This window comes from Hypanus sabinus, chromosome 2 (genome assembly GCF_030144855.1).
Source record: "Hypanus sabinus isolate sHypSab1 chromosome 2, sHypSab1.hap1, whole genome shotgun sequence".
NCBI lineage: Eukaryota > Metazoa > Chordata > Chondrichthyes > Myliobatiformes > Dasyatidae > Hypanus > Hypanus sabinus.
The window spans coordinates 103364835-103383335 of NC_082707.1; the positions used below are offsets into that span (position 1 = coordinate 103364835).

General features: G+C 38.8%; 1 protein-coding gene across 1 annotated transcript in view; it reads left to right on the top strand.

Annotated features, from left to right (window-relative positions):
* The window catches only part of LOC132403798 (kyphoscoliosis peptidase-like), a 623242-nt gene that overhangs the window by 126464 nt on the left and 478277 nt on the right, over positions 1 to 18501 (top strand). The window lies entirely within an intron of this gene.

Genomic DNA, 18501 nt, shown 5'->3' on the forward strand with positions numbered 1-18501 from the left:
TGGATTATGAGGTTCAATCAGTAGGGTTTAGGGTCTCACAGATAACAAAGAATCTCTGGGTTTATGAGTTTACATCAGTGGAGTTTTGGGTCTCAGAGGTAATAGTGAATCTCTGGATTCTGACGTTCGTTCAGAGGGGTTTAGGGTCTCACAGATAATACTGACTGGAATTATGAGGTTCGATCAGTAATTTTTTATCGTCTCACAGATAATGGTGAATATTTGGGATTATGTTTCGATCCGAGGGGTTAAGTATCTCACAGATAATAGTGAATCTTTGGATTATGACGTTCGATCAGTGGGGTTAATTTACTCACCGATAATAGTGAATTGTTTGATTATGAGGTTCGATCACTGGGGTTTAGGATCTCACAGGTAATAGTGAATCTTTGGGATTATGAGATTCGATAAGTGGGTTTTATTGTCTCATAGATAATAGTGAATCTTTGGGATTATGAGGTTCGATCAGTGGGGTTTAGGGTCTCACATATAATCGTGAATCTCTGGATTATGACATTCGATCTGAGGGCATTAGGGTCCCACAGATAATACGGACTGGAATTATAAGGTTCCATCAGTAGTGTTTTATCGTCTCACAGATTATGGTCAATCTTTGGGATTATGAGGTTTGATCAGTAGTGTTAAGCATCTCACAGATAATAGTGAATCTCTGGATTATGATGTTCGATCAGTGGGGTTTATGGTCTCACAGATAATAGTGAATCTTTTGATTATGAGGTTCGATCAGTGGGGTTTAGGGTCTCACAGATAATACTGACTGGAATTATAAGGTTCCATCAGTAGTGTTTATCGTCTCACAGATTATGGTCAATCTTTGGGATTATGAGGTTCGATCAGTGGTGTTAAGCATCTCACAGATAACAGTGAATCTCTGGATTATGACGTTCGATCAGTGGAGTTTAGGGTCTCTCAAATAATAGTGAATCTTTTGATTATGAGGTTCGATCAGTGGGGTTTAGGGTCTCACAGATAATACTGACTGGAATTATAAGGTTCCATCAGTAGTGTTTATCGTCTCACAGATTATGGTCAATCTTTGGGATTATGAGGTTCGATCAGTGGTGTTAAGCATCTCACAGATAACAGTGAATCTCTGGATTATGACGTTCGATCAGTGGAGTTTAGGGTCTCTCAAATAATAGTGAATCTCTGGATTATGAGTTTCGAGCAGTGGGGTTAAGGATCTCACAGATAACAGTTAATCATTGGGATTATGAGGATCGATCAGTTGGGGTTATGGTCTCACAGATAATAGTGAATCTTTGGATTATTGCGTTCGATCAGTGAGGTTTAGTGTCTTACAGATAATGGTGTTTCTTTGAGATTATGCGGATCGAACAGTGATGTTTTGGGTCTCACCGATAATAATGAATTTTAGGATTATGACGTTCGTTCACTGGGGTTTAGGGTCTCACAGATAATAGTGAATCGTTGGATTATGCGGTTCGATCAGTGTGGTTTAGGATCTCACCGGTAATAGTGAATCTTTGGAATTATGAGGTTCGATCCGTGAGGTTCAGTGTCTTACAATTAGTAGTGATTCTTTGGGATTATGAAGTTTGATCGAAGGGGTGTATGCTCTCACAGATAAAGCTAAATGGAATTATGAGGTTCGATCAGTAGGGTTTATCGTCTCTCAGATTATGGTGATTCTTTGGAATTATGAGGTTCGATCAGTGGGGTTAAGGATCTCACAGATAATAGTGAATCTCTGGATTATGACGTTCGATCAGAGGGGTTTAGGGTCTCTGAGATAATACTGACTGGTATTATGAGGTTCAATCAGTAGGGTTTATTGTCTCACAAATTATGCTGAATCTTTGGGATTATGAGGTTCGATCAGTGGTTTTAAGCATCTCACAGATAATAGTGAATCTTTGGATTATGACGTTCGATCAGTGGGGTTCAGGGTCTCACAGGTAATAGTCAATGTTTGGGATTATGAGGTTTGATCAGTGGGGTTTATTGTCTCACAGATAATAGTGAATCTTTGAGATTATGAGTATCGAACAGTGATGTTTAGGGTCTCACCGATAATAGTGAATCTCTGGATTATGATGTTCGATCAGAGGGGTTTAGGGTCTCACAGATAATACTGACTGGAATTATGAGGTTCGATCAGTAATGTTTTATCATCTCACAGATAATGGTGAATCTTTGGGATTCTGAGGTTCGATCAGTGGGGTTAAGCTTCTAACAGATAATAGTGAATCTTTGGATTATGATGTTCGATCAGTGGTGTTTATGGTCTCACAGATAATACTGAAAGGAATTATGAGGTTCGATCAGTATGGTTTTTGCTCTCACAGATAATAGAGATTCTTTGGAATTATGAGGTTCGGTCACTGGGGTCTAGGGTCTAACAGATAATAGTGAATCTTTGAGATTATGAGGTTCAAAATGTGTGGTTAAGGATCTCACAGATAATAGTGAATCTTTGGGATTATGAGGTTCGATCAGTGGGGTATATGGTCTCACTGATAATAGTGAATGGTTGGATTATGAGGTTCGATCAGTGAGGTTTAGGGTCTCACAGGTAATAGTGAATCTTTTGGATTATGAGGTTCAATCAATGGGGTTTAGGGTCTCACAGGTAATAAAGAATCTCTGGGGTTATGAGTTTACATCAGTGGAGTTTTGGGTCTCAGAGGTAATAGTGAATCTCTGGATTCTGACGTTCGTTCAGAGGGGTTTAGGGTCTCACAGATAATACTGAATCATTGCATTCTGAGTTTCGATCAGTGTAGTTTAGGATCTCAAAGAAAATAGTGAATCTTTATATTATAACGTTCGAACAGTGGGGTTTAGGGTCTCACAGATAATAGTGAATTGTTTGATTATGAGGTTCGATCACTGGGGTTTAGGATCTCACAGGTAATAGTGAATCTTTTGGATTATGAGGTTCAATCAGTAGGGTTTAGGGTCTCACAGATAATAAAGAATCTCTGGGTTTATGAGTTTACATCAGTGGAGTTTTGGGTCTCAGAGGTAATAGTGAATCTCTGGATTCTGACGTTCGTTCAGAGGGGTTTAGGGTCTCACAGATAATATTGACTGGAATTATGAGGTTCGATCAGTAATTTCTTATCACTTCACAGATAATGGTGAATATTTGGGATTATGAGTTTCGATCCGAGGGGTTAAGCATCTCTCAGATAATAGTGAATCTTTGGATTATGACGTTCGATCAGTGGGGTTTATTTACTCACCGATAATAGTGAATTGTTTGATTATGAGGTTCGATCACTGGGGTTTAGGATCTCACAGGTAATAGTGAATCTCTGGATTATGAGGTTCGATCCGTGGGGTGAAGGATCTCACAGATAATAGTGAAACTTTGGATTATGAGTTTCGAACAATGAGGTTTACTGTCTTACAGATAATAGTTTTTTTGGGGGGATTATCAGGTATAAACGTTGAGGTTTAGGGTCTCACCGATAATAGTCAATCTATGCATTATGACGTTCGATCAGTGGGGTTTAGGGTCTCACAGATAATAGTGATTCTTTGGGATTATGAGGTTCAATCAGTAGGGTTTATTGTCTCACACATTAAGGTGAATCTTTGGGATTATGACGTTCTATCAGTGGGGTTAAGCTTCTAACAGATAATAGTGAATCTTTAGATTATGATGTTCGATCAGTGGTGTTTATGGTCTCACAGATAATACTGAAAGGAATTATGAGGTTCAATCAGTATGGTTTTTGCTCTCACAGATAATAGTGAATCTTTGGGATTATGAGGTTCGATCAGTGGGGTTTAGTGTCTTACAGATAATGGTGTTTCTTTGAGATTATGAGTTTCGATCAGTGTGGTTTAGGGTCTCACAGATAATAGTGAATCTCTGGATTATGACGTTCGATCCAAGGGGTTTAGGGTCCCACAGATAATACTGACTGGAATTATCAGGTTCGATCACTTATTTTTTATCATCTCACAGATAATGGTGAATCGTTGGGATTCTGAGGTTCGATCAGTGGGGTTAAGCTTCTAACAGATAATAGTGAATCTTTGGATTATGATGTTCGATCAGTGGTGTTCTGGATCTCACAGATAATATTTAATCTTTGCGATTATGACGTTCTATCAGTGGGGTTTATGGTCTCACAGATAATAGTGAATTGCTTGATTATGAGGTTCGATCAGTGGGGTTTATTGTCTCACAGATAATAGTGAATCTTTGGGATTATGAGGTTCGATCAGTGGGATTAAGGTTCTCACAGATAATAGTGAGTCTTTGGATTATGACGTTCGATCAGTGTGGTTTAGTGTCTTAAAGATAATGGTGTTTCTTTGAGATTATGAGTTTCGATCAGTGTGGTTTAGGGTCTCACAGATAATAGTGAATCTCTGGATTATGACGTTCGATCCAACGGGTTTAGGGTCCCACAGATAATACTGACTGGAATTATCAGGTTCGATCACTAATGTTTTATCATCTCACAGATAATGGTGAATCTTTGGGATTCTGAAGTTCGATCAGTGGGGTTAAGCTTCTAACAGATAATAGTGAATCTTTGGATTATGATGTTCGATCAGTGGTGTTTATGGTCTCACAGATAATACTGAAAGGAATTATGAGGTTCAATCAGTATGGTTTTTGCTCTCACAGCTAATAGAGATTCTTTGGAATTATGAGGTTCGGTCACTGGGGTCTAGGGTCTAACAGATAATAGTGAATCTTTGAGATTATGAGGTTCGTTCAGTGGTGTTCTGGATCTCACAGATAATATTTAATCTGTGATTATGACGTTCTATCAGTGGGGTTTATGGTCTCTCAGATAATAGTGAATTGCTTGATTATGAGGTTCGATCAGTGGGGTTTATTGTCTCACAGATAATAGTGAATCTTTGGGATTATGAGGTTCGATCAGTGGGGTTTAGTGTCTTACAGATAATGGTGTTTCTTTGAGATTATGAGTTTCGATCAGTGTGGTTTAGGGTCTCACAGATAATAGTGAATCTCTGGATTATGACGTTCGATCCAAGGGGTTTAGGGTCCCACAGATAATACTGACTGGAATTATCAGGTTCGATCACTTATTTTTTATCATCTCACAGATAATGGTGAATCGTTGGGATTCTAAGGTTCGATCAGTGGGGTTAAGCTTCTAACAGATAATAGTGAATCTTTGGATTATGATGTTCGATCAGTGGTGTTCTGGATCTCACAGATAATATTTAATCTTTGCGATTATGACGTTCTATCAGTGGGGTTTATGGTCTCACAGATAATAGTGAATTGCTTGATTATGAGGTTCGATCACTCGGATTTAGGATATCACAGGTATTAGTGAATCTTTGGGATTATGAGGTTCGATCAGAGGGGTTAAGTTTCTCACAGATAATAGTCAATCTCTGGATTATTAGGTTTGTTCAGTGGGGTTAAGTATCTCACAGATAATAGTGATTCTTTGAGATTATGAGGTTCGATCAGTGAGGTTTATGGTCTCACAGATAACAGTGAATCTCTGGATTATGACGTTCGATCAGTGGGGTTTCTGGTCTCACTGATAATAGTGAATCTTAGGATTATAAGGTTCGATCAGTGAGGTTTACTGCCTTACAGATAATAGTGATTCTTTGGGGTTATGAGGTTCGATCTGTGAGGTTTAGGGTCTCACAGATAATAGTGAATCTCTGGATTATGACGTTCGATCAGTGGGGTTTATGCTCTCACAGATAATAGTGAATCTTTGGATTATGAGGTTCGATCAGTGGGGTTTCGTTTCTCACAGATAATAGTGAATCTCTGGATTATGACGTTCAATCAGAGGGGTTTAGGGTCTCACAGATAATACTGACTGGAATTATGAGGTTCAATCAGTAGGGTTTATCGTCTCACAGATTATGGTGAATCTTTGGGATTATGAGGTTCGATCAGTTTTGTTAAGCATCTCACAGATAATAGTGAATCTCTGGATTATGACGTTCGATCAGTGGAGTTTAGGGTCAAATAATAGTGAATCTCTGGAAAATGAGTTTCGATCAGTGGGGTTTAGGATCTCACAAATAATAGTGATTCTGTGATTATTAGCTTTGATCAGTGGGGGTTAGGGTCTCCCAGATAATAGTTAATCTTTGAACTATGAGGTTCGATCAGTAGCCTTTAGGGTCTACCAGATAATAGTGAATCTCTGGGATTATTCGGTTCAATCCGTTGGGTTTTGGGTCACACAGATAACAGTGAATTTTTGGATTCTGAGGATTCATCAGTGTGGTTTAGGGTCTCACAGATAATAGTGAATCATTGCATTCTGAGTTTCGATCAGTGTAGTTTAGGATCTCACAGAAAATAGTGAATCTTTATATTATGACGTTCAAACAGTGGGGTTTAGGGTCTCACAGATAATAGTGAATCTCTGGATTATGACATTCGATCAGTGGAGTTTAGGGTCTCACAGATAATAGTGAATCTCTGGATTATGAGGTTCGATCAGTGGAGTTTAGGGTCTCACAGATAATAGTGAATCTTTGGAATTATGAGCTTCGATCCGTGAGGTTCAGTGTCTTACAGTTAATCGTGATTCTTTGGGATTATGACATTTGATCAAAGGGGTGTATGTTCTCACAGATAAAGCTAAATTGAATTATGAGGTTCGATCAGTAGGGTTTATCATCTCTCAGATTATGGTGATTCTTTGGAATTATGAGGTTCGATCAGTGTGGTTAAGGATCTCACAGATAATAGTGAATCTTTGGATTATGACGATCGATCAGTGAAGTTTAGTGTCACAGATAATGGTGTTTCTTCGGGATTATGAGGATCGAACAGTGATGCTTAGCGTCTCACCGATAACAGTGAATCTATGGATTATGAAGTTCGATCACTGGGGTTTAGGGTCTCACAGATAATAGTGAATCTCTGGATTATGACATTCGATCAGAGGGGTTTAGGGTCTCACAGATAATACTGACTGGAATTATGAGGTTCGATCAGTAATTTTTTATCGTCTCACAGATAATGGTGAATATTTGGGATTATGAGGTTCGATCAGTGGGGTTCAGGATCTCACAGAGAATATTTAATCCTTGGGATTATGAGGTTTGATCGGTGAGGTTTAGTGTCTCACAGATAATAGTGAATCTCTGGATTATGACGTTCGATCAGAGGGGTTTAGGGTCTCACAGATAATACTGACTAGAATTATGAGGTTCAATCAGTAGGGTTTATCGTCTCACAGATTATGGTGAATCTTTGGGATTATGAGGTTCGATCAGTGGTGTTAAGCATCTCACAGATAATAGTGAATCTTTGGATTATGACGTTCGATCAGTGGGGTTTATTTACTCACCGATAATAGTGAATTGTTTGATTATGAGGTTCGATCACTGGGGTTTAGGATCTCACAGGTAATAGTGAATCTCTGGATTATGAGGTTCGATCCGTGGGGTGAAGGATCTCACAGATAATAGTGAAACTTTGGATTATGAGTTTCGAACAATGAGGTTTACTGTCTTACAGATAATAGTTTTTTTGGGGGGATTATGAGGTATAAACGTTGAGGTTTAGGGTCTCACCGATAATAGTCAATCTATGCATTATGACGTTCGATCAGTGGGGTTTAGGGTCTCACAGATAATAGTGATTCTTTGGGATTATGAGGTTTGATCAGTGAGGTTTAGGGTCTCACAGATACTAGTGAATCTCTGGATTATGACGTTCGATCAGAGGGGTTTAGGGTCTCTCAGATAATACTGACGGGAATTATGAGGTTCAATCAGTAGGGTTTATTGTCTCACACATTAAGGTGAATCTTTGGGATTATGACGTTCTATCAGTGGGGTTAAGCTTCTAACAGATAATAGTGAATCTTTAGATTATGATGTTCGATCAGTGGTGTTTATGGTCTCACAGATAATACTGAAAGGAATTATGAGGTTCAATCAGTATGGTTTTTGCTCTCACAGATAATAGTGAATCTTTGGGATTATGAGGTTCGATCAGTGGGGTTTAGTGTCTTACAGATAATGGTGTTTCTTTGAGATTATGAGTTTCGATCAGTATGGTTTAGGGTCTCACAGATAATAGTGAATCTCTGGATTATGAGGTTCGATCAGTGGAGTTTAGGGTCTCACAGATAATAGTGAATCTTTGGAATTATGAGCTTCGATCCGTGAGGTTCAGTGTCTTACAGTTAATCGTGATTCTTTGGGATTATGACATTTGATCAAAGGGGTGTATGTTCTCACAGATAAAGCTAAATTGAATTATGAGGTTCGATCAGTAGGGTTTATCATCTCTCAGATTATGGTGATTCTTTGGAATTATGAGGTTCGATCAGTGGGGTTAAGGATCTCACAGATAATAGTGAATCTTTGAGATTATGAGGTTCGTTCAGTGGTGTTCTGGATCTCACAGATAATATTTAATCTGTGATTATGACGTTCTATCAGTGGGGTTTATGGTCTCTCAGATAATAGTGAATTGCTTGATTATGAGGTTCGATCAGTGGGGTTTATTGTCTCACAGATAATAGTGAATCTTTGGGATTATGAGGTTCGATCAGTGGGGTTTAGTGTCTTACAGATAATGGTGTTTCTTTGAGATTATGAGTTTCGATCAGTGTGGTTTAGGGTCTCACAGATAATAGTGAATCTCTGGATTATGACGTTCGATCCAAGGGGTTTAGGGTCCCACAGATAATACTGACTGGAATTATCAGGTTCGATCACTTATTTTTTATCATCTCACAGATAATGGTGAATCGTTGGGATTCTAAGGTTCGATCAGTGGGGTTAAGCTTCTAACAGATAATAGTGAATCTTTGGATTATGATGTTCGATCAGTGGTGTTCTGGATCTCACAGATAATATTTAATCTTTGCGATTATGACGTTCTATCAGTGGGGTTTATGGTCTCACAGATAATAGTGAATTGCTTGATTATGAGGTTCGATCACTCGGATTTAGGATATCACAGGTATTAGTGAATCTTTGGGATTATGAGGTTCGATCAGAGGGGTTAAGTTTCTCACAGATAATAGTCAATCTCTGGATTATTAGGTTTGTTCAGTGGGGTTAAGTATCTCACAGATAATAGTGATTCTTTGAGATTATGAGGTTCGATCAGTGAGGTTTATGGTCTCACAGATAACAGTGAATCTCTGGATTATGACGTTCGATCAGTGGGGTTTCTGGTCTCACTGATAATAGTGAATCTTAGGATTATAAGGTTCGATCAGTGAGGTTTACTGCCTTACAGATAATAGTGATTCTTTGGGGTTATGAGGTTCGATCTGTGAGGTTTAGGGTCTCACAGATAATAGTGAATCTCTGGATTATGACGTTCGATCAGTGGGGTTTATGCTCTCACAGATAATAGTGAATCTTTGGATTATGAGGTTCGATCAGTGGGGTTTCGTTTCTCACAGATAATAGTGAATCTCTGGATTATGACGTTCAATCAGAGGGGTTTAGGGTCTCACAGATAATACTGACTGGAATTATGAGGTTCAATCAGTAGGGTTTATCGTCTCACAGATTATGGTGAATCTTTGGGATTATGAGGTTCGATCAGTTTTGTTAAGCATCTCACAGATAATAGTGAATCTCTGGATTATGACGTTCGATCAGTGGAGTTTAGGGTCAAATAATAGTGAATCTCTGGAAAATGAGTTTCGATCAGTGGGGTTTAGGATCTCACAAATAATAGTGATTCTGTGATTATTAGCTTTGATCAGTGGGGGTTAGGGTCTCCCAGATAATAGTTAATCTTTGAACTATGAGGTTCGATCAGTAGCCTTTAGGGTCTACCAGATAATAGTGAATCTCTGGGATTATTCGGTTCAATCCGTTGGGTTTTGGGTCACACAGATAACAGTGAATTTTTGGATTCTGAGGATTCATCAGTGTGGTTTAGGGTCTCACAGATAATAGTGAATCATTGCATTCTGAGTTTCGATCAGTGTAGTTTAGGATCTCACAGAAAATAGTGAATCTTTATATTATGACGTTCAAACAGTGGGGTTTAGGGTCTCACAGATAATAGTGAATCTCTGGATTATGACATTCGATCAGTGGAGTTTAGGGTCTCACAGATAATAGTGAATCTCTGGATTATGAGGTTCGATCAGTGGAGTTTAGGGTCTCACAGATAATAGTGAATCTTTGGAATTATGAGCTTCGATCCGTGAGGTTCAGTGTCTTACAGTTAATCGTGATTCTTTGGGATTATGACATTTGATCAAAGGGGTGTATGTTCTCACAGATAAAGCTAAATTGAATTATGAGGTTCGATCAGTAGGGTTTATCATCTCTCAGATTATGGTGATTCTTTGGAATTATGAGGTTCGATCAGTGTGGTTAAGGATCTCACAGATAATAGTGAATCTTTGGATTATGACGATCGATCAGTGAAGTTTAGTGTCACAGATAATGGTGTTTCTTCGGGATTATGAGGATCGAACAGTGATGCTTAGCGTCTCACCGATAACAGTGAATCTATGGATTATGAAGTTCGATCACTGGGGTTTAGGGTCTCACAGATAATAGTGAATCTCTGGATTATGACATTCGATCAGAGGGGTTTAGGGTCTCACAGATAATACTGACTGGAATTATGAGGTTCGATCAGTAATTTTTTATCGTCTCACAGATAATGGTGAATATTTGGGATTATGAGGTTCGATCAGTGGGGTTCAGGATCTCACAGAGAATATTTAATCCTTGGGATTATGAGGTTTGATCGGTGAGGTTTAGTGTCTCACAGATAATAGTGAATCTCTGGATTATGACGTTCGATCAGAGGGGTTTAGGGTCTCACAGATAATACTGACTAGAATTATGAGGTTCAATCAGTAGGGTTTATCGTCTCACAGATTATGGTGAATCTTTGGGATTATGAGGTTCGATCAGTGGTGTTAAGCATCTCACAGATAATAGTGAATCTTTGGATTATGACGTTCGATCAGTGGGGTTTATTTACTCACCGATAATAGTGAATTGTTTGATTATGAGGTTCGATCACTGGGGTTTAGGATCTCACAGGTAATAGTGAATCTCTGGATTATGAGGTTCGATCCGTGGGGTGAAGGATCTCACAGATAATAGTGAAACTTTGGATTATGAGTTTCGAACAATGAGGTTTACTGTCTTACAGATAATAGTTTTTTTGGGGGGATTATGAGGTATAAACGTTGAGGTTTAGGGTCTCACCGATAATAGTCAATCTATGCATTATGACGTTCGATCAGTGGGGTTTAGGGTCTCACAGATAATAGTGATTCTTTGGGATTATGAGGTTTGATCAGTGAGGTTTAGGGTCTCACAGATACTAGTGAATCTCTGGATTATGACGTTCGATCAGAGGGGTTTAGGGTCTCTCAGATAATACTGACGGGAATTATGAGGTTCAATCAGTAGGGTTTATTGTCTCACACATTAAGGTGAATCTTTGGGATTATGACGTTCTATCAGTGGGGTTAAGCTTCTAACAGATAATAGTGAATCTTTAGATTATGATGTTCGATCAGTGGTGTTTATGGTCTCACAGATAATACTGAAAGGAATTATGAGGTTCAATCAGTATGGTTTTTGCTCTCACAGATAATAGTGAATCTTTGGGATTATGAGGTTCGATCAGTGGGGTTTAGTGTCTTACAGATAATGGTGTTTCTTTGAGATTATGAGTTTCGATCAGTATGGTTTAGGGTCTCACAGATAATAGTGAATCTCTGGATTATGAGGTTCGATCAGTGGAGTTTAGGGTCTCACAGATAATAGTGAATCTTTGGAATTATGAGCTTCGATCCGTGAGGTTCAGTGTCTTACAGTTAATCGTGATTCTTTGGGATTATGACATTTGATCAAAGGGGTGTATGTTCTCACAGATAAAGCTAAATTGAATTATGAGGTTCGATCAGTAGGGTTTATCATCTCTCAGATTATGGTGATTCTTTGGAATTATGAGGTTCGATCAGTGGGGTTAAGGATCTCACAGATAATAGTGAATCTTTGGATTATGACGATCGATCAGTGAAGTTTAGTGTCACAGATAATGGTGTTTCTTCGGGATTATGAGGATCGAACAGTGATGCTTAGCGTCTCACCGATAACAGTGAATCTATGGATTATGAAGTTCGATCACTGGGGTTTAGGGTCTCACAGATAATAGTGAATCTCTGGATTATGACGTTCGATCAGTGGGTTTTATGTTCTCACAGATAATAGTGATTTGTTTGATTATGAGGTTCGATCAGTGGGGTTTAGGATCTCACAGGTAATAGTGAATCTTTGGGATTATGAGGTTCGATCTGTGTGGTTTAGGATCTCACCGGTAATAGTGAATCTTTGGTATTATGAGGTTCGGTCAGTGGGGTTTAGGGTCTCACTGATAATAGTCAATCTTTGGGTTATCAGGTTCGACCTGTGAGGTTTAGTGCCTTTCAGATAATACTGATTCTTTTGGATTATGAGGTTCGATCTGTGATGTTTAGGGTCTCGTAGATAATAGTGAATCTCTGGATTATGACGTTCGATCAGTGGGGTTTATGCTCTCACAGATAATAGTGAATCTTTGGATTATGAGGTTCGATCAGTGGGGTTTCGTTTCTCACAGATAATAGTGAATCTCTGGATTATGACGTTCAATCAGAGGGGTTTAGGGTCTCACAGATAATACTGACTGGAATTATGAGGTTCAATCAGTAGGGTTTATCGTCTCACAGATTATGGTGAATCTTTGGGATTATGAGGTTCGATCAGTTTTGTTAAGCATCTCACAGATAATAGTGAATCTCTGGATTATGACGTTCGATCAGTGGAGTTTAGGGTCAAATAATAGTGAATCTCTGGAAAATGAGTTTCGATCAGTGGGGTTTAGGATCTCACAAATAATAGTGATTCTGTGATTATTAGCCTTGATCAGTGGGGGTTAGGGTCTCCCAGATAATAGTTAATCTTTGAACTATGAGGTTCGATCAGTAGCCTTTAGGGTCTACCAGATAATAGTGAATCTCTGGGATTATTCGGTTCAATCCGTTGGGTTTTGGGTCACACAGATAACAGTGAATCTTTGGATTCTGAGGATTCATCAGTGTGGTTTAGGGTCTCACAGATAATAGTGAATCATTGCATTCTGAGTTTCGATCAGTGTAGTTTAGGATCTCACAGAAAATAGTGAATCTTTATATTATGACGTTCAAACAGTGGGGTTTAGGGTCTCACAGATAATAGTGAATCTCTGGATTATGACATTCGATCAGTGGAGTTTAGGGTCTCACAGATAATAGTGAATCTCTGGATTATGAGGTTCGATCAGTGGAGTTTATCGTCTCACAGATTATGGTGAATCTTTGGGATTATGAGGTTCGATCAGTGGTGTTAAGCATCTCACAGATAATAGTGAATCTTTGGATTATGACGTTCGATCAGTGGGGTTTATTTACTCACCGATAATAGTGAATTGTTTGATTATGAGGTTCGATCACTGGGGTTTAGGATCTCACAGGTAATAGTGAATCTCTGGATTATGAGGTTCGATCCGTGGGGTGAAGGATCTCACAGATAATAGTGAAACTTTGGATTATGAGTTTCGAACAATGAGGTTTACTGTCTTACAGATAATAGTTTTTTTGGGGGGATTATGAGGTATAAACGTTGAGGTTTAGGGTCTCACCGATAATAGTCAATCTATGCATTATGACGTTCGATCAGTGGGGTTTAGGGTCTCACAGATAATAGTGATTCTTTGGGATTATGAGGTTTGATCAGTGAGGTTTAGGGTCTCACAGATAATACTGACTGGAATTATGAGGTTCGATCAGTAATTTTTTATCGTCTCACAGATAATGGTGATTATTTGGGATTATGAGGTTCAATCAGTGGGGTTCAGGATCTCACAGAGAATATTTAATCCTTGGGATTATGAGGTTTGATCGGTGAGGTTTAGTGTCTCACAGATAATAGTGAATCTCTGGATTATGACGTTCGATCAGAGGGGTTTAGGGTCTCACAGATAATACTGACTAGAATTATGAGGTTCAATCAGTAGGGTTTATCGTCTCACAGATTATGGTGAATCTTTGGGATTATGAGGTTCGATCAGTGGTGTTAAGCATCTCACAGATAATAGTGAATCTTTGGATTATGACGTTCGATCAGTGGGGTTTATTTACTCACCGATAATAGTGAATTGTTTGATTATGAGGTTCGATCACTGGGGTTTAGGATCTCACAGGTAATAGTGAATCTCTGGATTATGAGGTTCGATCCGTGGGGTGAAGGATCTCACAGATAATAGTGAAACTTTGGATTATGAGTTTCGAACAATGAGGTTTACTGTCTTACAGATAATAGTTTTTTTGGGGGGATTATGAGGTATAAACGTTGAGGTTTAGGGTCTCACCGATAATAGTCAATCTATGCATTATGACGTTCGATCAGTGGGGTTTAGGGTCTCACAGATAATAGTGATTCTTTGGGATTATGAGGTTTGATCAGTGAGGTTTAGGGTCTCACAGATACTAGTGAATCTCTGGATTATGACGTTCGATCAGAGGGGTTTAGGGTCTCTCAGATAATACTGACGGGAATTATGAGGTTCAATCAGTAGGGTTTATTGTCTCACACATTAAGGTGAATCTTTGGGATTATGACGTTCTATCAGTGGGGTTAAGCTTCTAACAGATAATAGTGAATCTTTAGATTATGATGTTCGATCAGTGGTGTTTATGGTCTCACAGATAATACTGAAAGGAATTATGAGTTTCGATCAGTGTGGTTTAGGGTCTCACAGATAATAGTGAATCTCTGGATTATGACGTTCGATCCAAGGGGTTTAGGGTCCCACAGATAATACTGACTGGAATTATCAGGTTCGATCACTTATTTTTTATCATCTCACAGATAATGGTGAATCATTGGGATTCTGAGGTTCGATCAGTGGGGTTAAGCTTCTAACAGATAATAGTGAATCTTTGGATTATGATGTTCGATCAGTGGTGTTCTGGATCTCACAGATAATATTTAATCTTTGCGATTAGGACGTTCTATCAGTGGGGTTTATGGTCTCACAGATAATAGTGAATTGCTTGATTATGAGGTTCGATCAGTGGGGTTTATGGTCTCACAGATAATAGTGAATTGCTTGATTATGAGGTTCGATCAGTGGGGTTTATTGTCTCACAGATAATAGTGAATCTTTGGGATTATGAGGTTCGATCAGTGGGGTTTAGTGTCTTACAGATAATGGTGTTTCTTTGAGATTATGAGTTTCGATCAGTGTGGTTTAGGGTCTCACAGATAATAGTGAATCTCTGGATTATGACGTTCGATCCAAGGGGTTTAGGGTCCCACAGATAATACTGACTGGAATTATCAGGTTCGATCACTTATTTTTTATCATCTCACAGATAATGGTGAATCATTGGGATTCTGAGGTTCGATCAGTGGGGTTAAGCTTCTAACAGATAATAGTGAATCTTTGGATTATGATGTTCGATCAGTGGTGTTCTGGATCTCACAGATAATATTTAATCTTTGCGATTATGACGTTCTATCAGTGGGGTTTATGGTCTCACAGATATAGTGAATTGCTTGATTATGAGGTTCGATCACTCGGATTTAGGATATCACAGGTATTAGTGAATCTTTGGGATTATGAGGTTCGATCAGAGGGGTTAGGTTTCTCACAGATAATAGTCAATCTCTGGATTATTAGGTTTGTTCAGTGGGGTTAAGGATCTCACAGATAATAGTGATTCTTTGAGATTATGAGGTTCGATCAGTGAGGTTTATGGTCTCACAGATAACAGTGAATCTCTGGATTATGACGTTCGATCAGTGGGGTTTCTGGTCTCACTGATAATAGTGAATCTTAGGATTATAAGGTTCGATCAGTGAGGTTTACTGCCTTACAGATAATAGTGATTCTTTGGGGTTATGAGGTTCGATCTGTGAGGTTTAGGGTCTCACAGATAATAGTGAATCTCTGGATTATGACGTTCGATCAGTGGGGTTTATGCTCTCACAGATAATAGTGAATCTTTGGATTATGAGGTTCGATCAGTGGGGTTTCGTTTCTCACAGATAATAGTGAATCTCTGGATTATGACGTTCAATCAGAGGGGTTTAGGGTCTCACAGATAATACTGACTGGAATTATGAGGTTCAATCAGTAGGGTTTATCGTCTCACAGATTATGGTGAATCTTTGGGATTATGAGGTTCGATCAGTTTTGTTAAGCATCTCACAGATAATAGTGAATCTCTGGATTATGACGTTCGATCAGTGGAGTTTAGGGTCAAATAATAGTGAATCTCTGGAAAATGAGTTTCGATCAGTGGGGTTTAGGATCTCACAAATAATAGTGATTCTGTGATTATTAGCTTTGATCAGTGGGGGTTAGGGTCTCCCAGATAATAGTTAATCTTTGAACTATGAGGTTCGATCAGTAGCCTTTAGGGTCTACCAGATAATAGTGAATCTCTGGGATTATTCGGTTCAATCCGTTGGGTTTTGGGTCACACAGATAACAGTGAATTTTTGGATTCTGAGGATTCATCAGTGTGGTTTAGGGTCTCACAGATAATAGTGAATCATTGCATTCTGAGTTTCGATCAGTGTAGTTTAGGATCTCACAGAAAATAGTGAATCTTTATATTATGACGTTCAAACAGTGGGGTTTAGGGTCTCACAGATAATAGTGAATCTCTGGATTATGACATTCGATCAGTGGAGTTTAGGGTCTCACAGATAATAGTGAATCTCTGGATTATGAGGTTCGATCAGTGGAGTTTAGGGTCTCACAGATAATAGTGAATCTTTGGAATTATGAGCTTCGATCCGTGAGGTTCAGTGTCTTACAGTTAATCGTGATTCTTTGGGATTATGACATTTGATCAAAGGGGTGTATGTTCTCACAGATAAAGCTAAATTGAATTATGAGGTTCGATCAGTAGGGTTTATCATCTCTCAGATTATGGTGATTCTTTGGAATTATGAGGTTCGATCAGTGGGGTTAAGGATCTCACAGATAATAGTGAATCTTTGGATTATGACGATCGATCAGTGAAGTTTAGTGTCACAGATAATGGTGTTTCTTCGGGATTATGAGGATCGAACAGTGATGCTTAGCGTCTCACCGATAACAGTGAATCTATGGATTATGAAGTTCGATCACTGGGGTTTAGGGTCTCACAGATAATAGTGAATCTCTGGATTATGACATTCGATCAGAGGGGTTTAGGGTCTCACAGATAATACTGACTGGAATTATGAGGTTCGATCAGTAATTTTTTATCGTCTCACAGATAATGGTGAATATTTGGGATTATGAGGTTCGATCAGTGGGGTTCAGGATCTCACAGAGAATATTTAATCCTTGGGATTATGAGGTTTGATCGGTGAGGTTTAGTGTCTCACAGATAATAGTGAATCTCTGGATTATGACGTTCGATCAGAGGGGTTTAGGGTCTCACAGATAATACTGACTAGAATTATGAGGTTCAATCAGTAGGGTTTATCGTCTCACAGATTATGGTGAATCTTTGGGATTATGAGGTTCGATCAGTGGTGTTAAGCATCTCACAGATAATAGTGAATCTTTGGATTATGACGTTCGATCAGTGGGTTTTATGTTCTCACAGATAATAGTGATTTGTTTGATTATGAGGTTCGATCGGTGGGGTTTAGGATCTCACAGGTAATAGTGAATCTTTGGGATTATGAGGTTCGATCTGTGTGGTTTAGGATCTCACCGGTAATAGTGAATCTTTGGTATTATGAGGTTCGGTCAGTGGGGTTTAGGGTCTCACTGATAATAGTCAATCTTTGGGTTATCAGGTTCGACCTGTGAGGTTTAGTGCCTTTCAGATAATACTGATTCTTTTGGATTATGAGGTTCGATCTGTGATGTTTAGGGTCTCACAGATAATAGTGAATCTCTGGATTATGACGTTCGATCAGTGGGGTTTATGCTCTCACAGATAATAGTGAATCTTTGGATTATGAGGTTCGATCAGTGGGGTTTCGTTTCTCACAGATAATAGTGAATCTCTGGATTATGACGTTCAATCAGAGGGGTTTAGGGTCTCACAGATAATACTGACTGGAATTATGAGGTTCAATCAGTAGGGTTTATCGTCTCACAGATTATGGTGAATCTTTGGGATTATGAGGTTCGATCAGTTTTGTTAAGCATCTCACAGATAATAGTGAATCTCTGGATTATGACGTTCGATCAGTGGAGTTTAGGGTCAAATAATAGTGAATCTCTGGAAAATGAGTTTCGATCAGTGGGGTTTAGGATCTCACAAATAATAGTGATTCTGTGATTATTAGCTTTGATCAGTGGGGGTTAGGGTCTCCCAGATAATAGTTAATCTTTGAACTATGAGGTTCGATCAGTAGCCTTTAGGGTCTACCAGATAATAGTGAATCTCTGGGATTATTCGGTTCAATCCGTTGGGTTTTGGGTCACACAGATAACAGTGAATTTTTGGATTCTGAGGATTCATCAGTGTGGTTTAGGGTCTCACA